General features: G+C 38.8%; 1 non-coding gene across 1 annotated transcript; it reads right to left on the bottom strand.

The window, feature by feature from the left end:
* Positions 1-6,190: 6,190 nt before the first annotated feature.
* LOC138146782 (U6 spliceosomal RNA) lies at positions 6,191-6,297 on the bottom strand. Its single transcript, XR_011164581.1, has one exon. It is a non-coding gene; the product is annotated as a U6 spliceosomal RNA (small nuclear RNA).
* Between the last annotated feature and the right edge of the window lie 1,143 nt (positions 6,298-7,440).

Here is a 7,440-nt window from a genome sequence, read left to right as displayed (position 1 = left end):
TCTTCTTCTTCTTCTTCTTCTTCTTCTTCTTCTTCTTCTTCTTCTTCTTCTTCTTCTTCTTCTTCTTCTTCTTCTTCTTCTTCTTCTTCTTTTTCTTCTTCTGGAAACTTCCAATTATATTTATTTATATTTATTCCATATTCCTAGTGAGTGGGTACCTCCTGAATGGAGACTACACTTGCTCAGACAAATGCTAGCCTTTTTATGCTATTCCTGATTCAGATTTCCCCTCTTGCTCTCCATTGGCTAGATGCAACCTCCTGAACCTCCCCCTTCAGGTTCTCCTTCCTGATAGGTTCTCCCTCAAACAGCTTGTTAAACATATGTACAAGCTTTTAACCTTTTACCTGATCAGAAGCCTGGTTCTGCTAGGTCACAGCTTTGATTAGCTGTGAGGAGTTTTAATCCTGTGGAAACAGAATTCCTTCTTTTGTTTCCCATGAATTTCTCCTCGGTTCTTTTATTCAAATTTTGTATCCATACCTTTAATACTCCCTCACTCTCTTCTTTTTTGCTTTTTAGAAGGCAATTGGAGTTAAGTGACTTGCCCAAGGTCACATGGCTAGTTTTGTGTGTGTGTGTATGTGTGTGTGTTGTTTCTGAGGCTGGATTTGAACTCAGGTCCTCTTGACTCCAGGGGTGGTGCTCTATTCACTGCACCACCTAGCCACCCCAACCTCACTCTCTTTCTCATCTGAATTCTTCCTCTTACCCATCTTCCCCTTAAGTAGGAAGGGGGAGAGCTCATTCTGAAGCACTGACAAATCAAAAGGGCAGCCCCTTAATAAACACAGATACAGAGATCCAAAGGAAAACAATAATGAGAACAATTGTCCCTTTAACATTCAGAAGTCTCCTCTCATACAGATGCTTGGCAGGGAACATCATCTGATGGAAGTTTTCTGGTCCAACACAGCATCACAGTATCTTCTTGTCATCTTCTTGTAGAGATCTGTTTTCTTATGTCTATTCTCCTACAAAATTGATCAACTCTTATGTCTCTATTCTTATAAAATCAACATTAGAACCTTGGCCAACTATCCATTATTCATTCCCCCATGAGGAGAATGAGATTCCCATAAGGAATTAATAACAGACTCCAGTACATACATAAATATATTGAGTACTAAATTTTTAACACAGTACATATCAAGTCATGAAACCATTCCAACTTCTGGTCAAGTTATTCTTCTTTTAAAGCATTTACAAGATAGAACACAAGCCTTTTTTTTGCCTTTTGGAGGGCAATTGAGGTTAAGTAACTTGCCCAAGGTTACATGGCTAGTGTTTTTTTGTGTGTGTGTGTGTGTGTTAAGTGTCTGAGGCCAGAACCGAACTCGGGTCCTCCTGACTCTGGGGCTGGTGCTTTATTCTCTGCTCCACTTAGCTGCCCTGAGTCATTCTTCTTTTAGCATTAACTAATTCTAACAAAACTGATATTACCTAAGTGACATCAAGGAAAGCTTGTTAAAGGAGGGAACATCAAACTGAGCCTTAAAAAAAGCAAAGAATTCTTAGAGGCAGAAGTAAGGAAGGAGTGTATGGGGGAGGGATAGCCTGTCCAAAGGCATAGAGATGAGAAATGGAATTCTCAAAGATACAGCTTGGTGAGGTCTGTTCCTTTATCCATATAGATGCAGGTATGATGAATAATCAAAATGCATGCATGCAGCAATTCACGGCAAAGAAATTCTGCCAATCTCAATACTTAGTCTTTTCTGCTTACTTTAAGATGAATACATTTATATAAAAGACTCTAAACCCCTTTGACTATTCTAGTATAAAAGATCATATGCAACTAATGTCTGTGGCCTCTCCAGACCCAGTCTACACCAGGCTGTTTTAATGGAACTTTTCTTCTCTACATGACCCCAGAGTAGAGAACTTAGAGAAGTCAGTGAAGTAGAGTCTGAGCACCCCTCACACATCTATACATGAGTGAACATGTATATTAAATTAGTGTAAATAAAAACAATAAGACCTGTAGTTAGATCAACCAAATGAGATGCTTATCTGTGTTCCTTGGAATCTCTGAATCTGATTAACTCCAAGTTCTGGGAAAAGTACATAGAACAGTTCAGCTGAAATGAAGAGTAGAGGTAGAGAAATGATATGGAAAAATCTAGAAAAAAATAGTCTGGAACCGGAAAGTCTAAATGTCAACCTGAAACATATGTATTTTCTCCTAGAGGAAATAGGGAACTACTGAAGATTCTTTAGGAACAGTACAATCTTACCCCTGATTTAGAAGAGTTATTTTGGCAACTCTATGGAGGAAGGATTGGAGAGGGGAGAAACTGAATTGAAAGGATATTCCGATAGTCTAGGTGAGAGTTAAAGAGACCCTGAATATTGTGAAAGTTATTGTGAAAGTTTCTCCTATTGGCTTATAAACTCTGTTATAATGAGGACCATACATGCCTCCAGTGCCTAGTACAATGCTCAACACATACTAGACAACAAATGCTAAAGCAGTTGAAATAGGTAACATCTGCTTTGGTTGATTAAAACCATTTTTACTTGTTTCCAGTTGTGTTTCAATAACTGACTTTACAGGAGAAGTGATTTCTGCATGTGAGGAATGACTAAGTCAAAGTATGCTACTTTAGTGAAATGTCTGTATTTTTCCTTGGCATATGTACATACACATAGGTGTGAACGTATACAAGTATGCACACATACATGTATTGTATGTGTATACATGTATATATGCATTAAAATCTATAAAATATGCACACACAAATATATGTTTGTGTATGTCTACAGTGTATATACATACATGTATAAGTGTGCATATAAATATGCAATATAATATAACTGTATTGCACACACGTATGCATACATATTTGTGTATATATATTTATTTACACATACACATACCTATGAGTCGTGGGTACGTGTATATAAAAGATGGGTGGAGATGAAGGTTATTTGCATAAGTTTCTGGGGAGCTAATTTCATCTATTTATTCAAACAAATGTAACAGGCATTTGAGAACAGATTGGCATTTTGGGATTTGTAGTTTGAGGGAACGCACTTGTTAGGGTGGGAAGAGTTGGGAAAAGAGTAAACTTGTCCTTACAAGGGACAGAATGAGAAAAATGAAGGGGGACCTCACTAGCTATGCTGCAATAGGAATGGAGTTACCGCCTTAGTTTTACCCTGGACTTAATAAGCTGAATCAGAAAGAATTAGTCATGGAGGCAATAGGCCAATGGAGAAAAAAAAAAGTAAGGTGCAAAAGGGAGAGATTGAGGAGGGCCATCGGACATTTCAGAGGAGAAGTCACCTCTTTAGGTCTGTGGAAAGTTCAAAGGAGGGGTCTAAGACAGATAACACTAGCACAAAGGAGGGCTGCTAGCACAGGTTCACTCATGATCTAGTCAGGCAGAAAGGAAAGAAGACAGCTTCAGGGGGTTAATAATCTTACTTTATTCTAGTCTAGTCTTCTCAACTGGGTTGCTGGTTATGGGAGCACCAAGTCCGACAGCATTCCCCAATCACCCTTCTTGCAGGGGCCAGCAAGAAGGTAGGGCAACTTCCCCTACGTATCAATGGAGTCAGTTGAGACAGGCACAGTTTGTGCACTCCCCTAAATTTCCTCAAGCCTCAATAGGGGCTGGTTGAGGCAAAAACAGCATTCCAGCTTGTGTATTCAACCCTAAGGGTTTTCCACTCACTGACCAGTGCCCACCTGCTTTATAGGGCAACAGACAAAGAAGGTATATTGCCAGCAATAGCCTCCCAAGTTTCTATTATCTCATACCCCTTTGTCTCACTGTGCAGTCGCAGTGTATGTTTAGAATTTAAGCACAAATGTTTATATTATTTGTCATTATATAATGCTGTGCAATAATAGTACAGATGTTTACAAGTCATGAGCCTGGGAAGTAAAGATTGTTATGGCCATGGATTCTGGGTAACTAAAGTCTAAGAAAGAATAAAGATCCGCTTTACACACTAAAATCCACCTAACTTACAAGGAGTTTACTCTTTCCCCAACTCCTCCCACCCTAATATCTCCTATCCACTAATAGACATGGTCACATTCTGTACTTGCTTCTTTACCCAAATGTGTCCAGTAACCTGAATTTTGCCTCAACCATTAAAAGTCCAGGCTAGAGATGAACATAAATTTAAGTTAGGGTAAGAGAGTCAAACCTCTACCTAATATTTAAGCATTTTTCTAAATTGAGGCTCTGAGCTATCATGATTATACTTATGATTTTTTTGCTTAATCTGCATCACACAAAACACCAGAAGAAGAGATCATGTGATCACGTGGAAATGAGGATTAGATTTGGGTGCCATGATCTTAATCCTAGGCTAAAGCTGTGTCATTGTAACATGGTGTTTCTGTTTAAATCTCTAGAGACAAAGAAGTAGAGAGGAGAGTGCAACAGCAAGTATTAGTGGGTCAACTGCATGCCCCTCCTAACAACCACTAATGTTCTGCTTAAATAGTAATACCCTGTATTGCCTAATTTTCAGGGTAGTTATGAAGAAAGTGCTTTACCAACCTAAAACTGCTACGGAAATGCGAATAATTACTCCAAAGTAATTTTCTCAAGGTTTCTTAGGCACTTACTTTTAAATAGCTTTGGCTGAGACAATTTCCACGCTTGCCACCTCAACCATAGGTAACTAGGAAGGTTTCCTCCTCATGGCCTCCTCTAAGAAGTCTAGCTCTTTATTCTGGCTTTGTTACTTTTATCTTCACTGCGGTTCTCAGGGCTAATGAGGCTGCTGACCCTTCCCTTCTAAACAAAAATGTTGGCTGTCAAACCGCAGCCCTTTATGTCAAAAACACCGCCTTGAATGTATTACATTTGTATTGCTCCACCTAGAAGGCAATTTACTTGCATGTCAAGCATATCTGCTCCATAGACCATGATATTTAAAATATGAGGCAGACAAATGCAGTGATTCTCTAGTCTATTTCCCTCCAATTGGTATACCTCATTTATGAAAGAATTGGTGAAAAATGAAGGACAGAAGAGCTCACAAAATAGGAGTCAGTTTAACTTGGGAAATAGAAAAAGCATAGGGACAGACAGGCCTTGTTTAATCCAAAGAAGAGGCATATGTCAAAAGTGAAAAGTTTGGGCATTTGACGATTTTATGGAGGAAGACTTTTGGTCTTCAGTATCTTCTACTCTATGATCATAGGAATATGGTCCAGTTGCTGAGATTTTTCTTATTTGTCCACTAAGTCAGAGCTCTAAATTCCAAAGCTATCAGTCAGACTTGCCCTGCAAATTTATATTCCTTGGATGATGCTAGGCCCATAAACTAGTGAATGAATTGTAGTGAGACAGAAAAGGGGCCTTTTCGTCTGTGACAGAGATAATCTTTCTCCAAAAGTGTTTGTTTTATGTTTATTGAGTTGTAGCTGCTGAATTTAGAAGGGCGGCTCTAAACTCAAGATGGAGACTAGATTTCCTCAAAAACTTTTTTTGTCTTAGAATCATAAGTTTAGAACCATCAGGGTCCTTACAGGTCATTTAGTCCATACGCCTTATTTTACAGATGAGGAAACCTAGGTGTTAAGTGACTTGCCTAGTCATGCAAGGATTTAAATGAGAGAGTCAGGATTTGAACACATGTCCTCTGGCTCTGAGAGAGAGACAGAGAGGAAGAGAGAGACAGAGATACAGAGAAGAAGAGAGAGACAGAGAGAATTAGAGAGACAGACAGAGAGAGAGAGGATAGATTTGGAATGATACTTGTTTCTGTCCCTCTTTCCCTCTTTCTCTTTCATATTAGCTTTGTATTTGGCTGATATCTTATGAATTGTCACATTGCCCAAATTGAATAAAATTGGTTTAGGGTCATTTGGTAAATATTTGTATTTGATTCTAGAGATTAGAAGAGTACATGCTATAATGAGATGTATTGTCACTTTATTCAAATTTTACTAAATTTATTCAAACCAATTTAACAAAATTCCCACTCTTTGCAATGCACTATGCTTGTTTTTGTTTTGTTTTGCTTTTCACATATTGCATGTGAATCTATATATCCTTTAAGTGCTCAGGATAAACATAAATGTGGAGCCATAGACCATTAAATTTAGAAGTTAGGGAACATTGAGTAATTGATTCTAACCCCCTAGTTTTTCCTAGAAGGAAACAGAGCTCCAGAAAGATAGTAATTTTCTTTTTTTCCTTAACCTAAAATGCTATTATTAAAAAATATAGAGTGTTTCAAGAATTTGCATGTCATCCTTTTGCAGGGTCTGTGGGAATTTTCTCTGTATTGTTCTGATTTTAATAGAGGAGTTTCCTAAGCAAACACAGATTGTCATTTGTCCAAGATCATTAGGTCAGTTGGTGGCAGCCATGAATAGAACCCAGACATCCTGCCTCACTGTCCATTTTCCCTCCCTGCAGCATCTCTGAAGTTTCAAGATGCCAAGATGTTTCATTGAAAACAATGACATCTGCATGGGCATTCAGAATGGGTCTCCTGAGTGGAAGATAATTGGTATAGGTTACTGCGAGGCTAATGTGATCCTTAAATTAGTAATGTGAAGGGCTCTATCACAGGCATAGTTGAATGGCATAGCACTTATTTAGAAATGCAGCAAAAGTTACAGGTCAATTAGCTTTGCTCTGTTCTGAGGTTATATTAGTAACAGAGGGGATTAGAAAAGCCAGGATACATACTCTACATACTGGAAAACAAATGTACAGTTTATGGTCTATGGATATTAGGCGATTAAAACCCCTTCCCATAGACTTCGCCTCCTCTAATCTAGCCCACAATACTGCTGCCAGATTAATCGCTCTAAACTAGTCATCAGAAAACTCTAGCACCTCAGTGGCTCCCTAGCCGCCTCCTATCTCATCTCTAATAGCCCTCTGCCTGTATTTCAAGACCCTTCATAATATGATACCTCTCCTCCTATGTAATTGTGTTTCCTTGTAACTTCCCAGTGTGTATTACTTTTGTGTCAGGAAAGTCTCTTCTTTATTCCCTACGAATACCATGATTATTCCCAACCTCCCTGTCTTTGCTTGGGTTGACCTCTCCTGGAATGCCATCCCTCTTTCCCTTGACATATCCAAACCTTGGCACCCTTTCAAAGAACAGGTGAAGTGTCCCCTCATTCATGAAGCCTCTTCTAACTACTGTGGCTTTCCCACATTGACCTCACACTTTCTCAATGATTATGATGTGTTTAATCAGCTCCACAGAAAACAGCAAGTATGCTGAATGTTTTATGTGTGTTAGCTTTGTAAGCTCATTAGGGGCAGGAATGATGTCTCCATAGACAGTAATGGGACTAAATTTTCATCAACCTTACAGAACTTATACTTGTTAGAGGGCAGGGGTCTTTCAAGTAGTCACTGTAAGAGACTGTACACATACTCCATCAATGCTGTTATTTCCCCACAGCATTTCTAGAATGTTCTTTTGGATCCTCCATAGCTAATT

The sequence above is a fragment of the Petaurus breviceps genome, unplaced genomic scaffold, assembly GCF_028583685.1.
Source record: "Petaurus breviceps papuanus isolate PSGF00001 unplaced genomic scaffold, PetGlider_PUasm1.0 90769, whole genome shotgun sequence".
Lineage (NCBI taxonomy): Eukaryota > Metazoa > Chordata > Mammalia > Diprotodontia > Petauridae > Petaurus > Petaurus breviceps.
The sequence above is the reverse complement of the archived record's forward strand: the minus strand, read 5'-3'. Positions and strand labels throughout refer to the sequence as shown.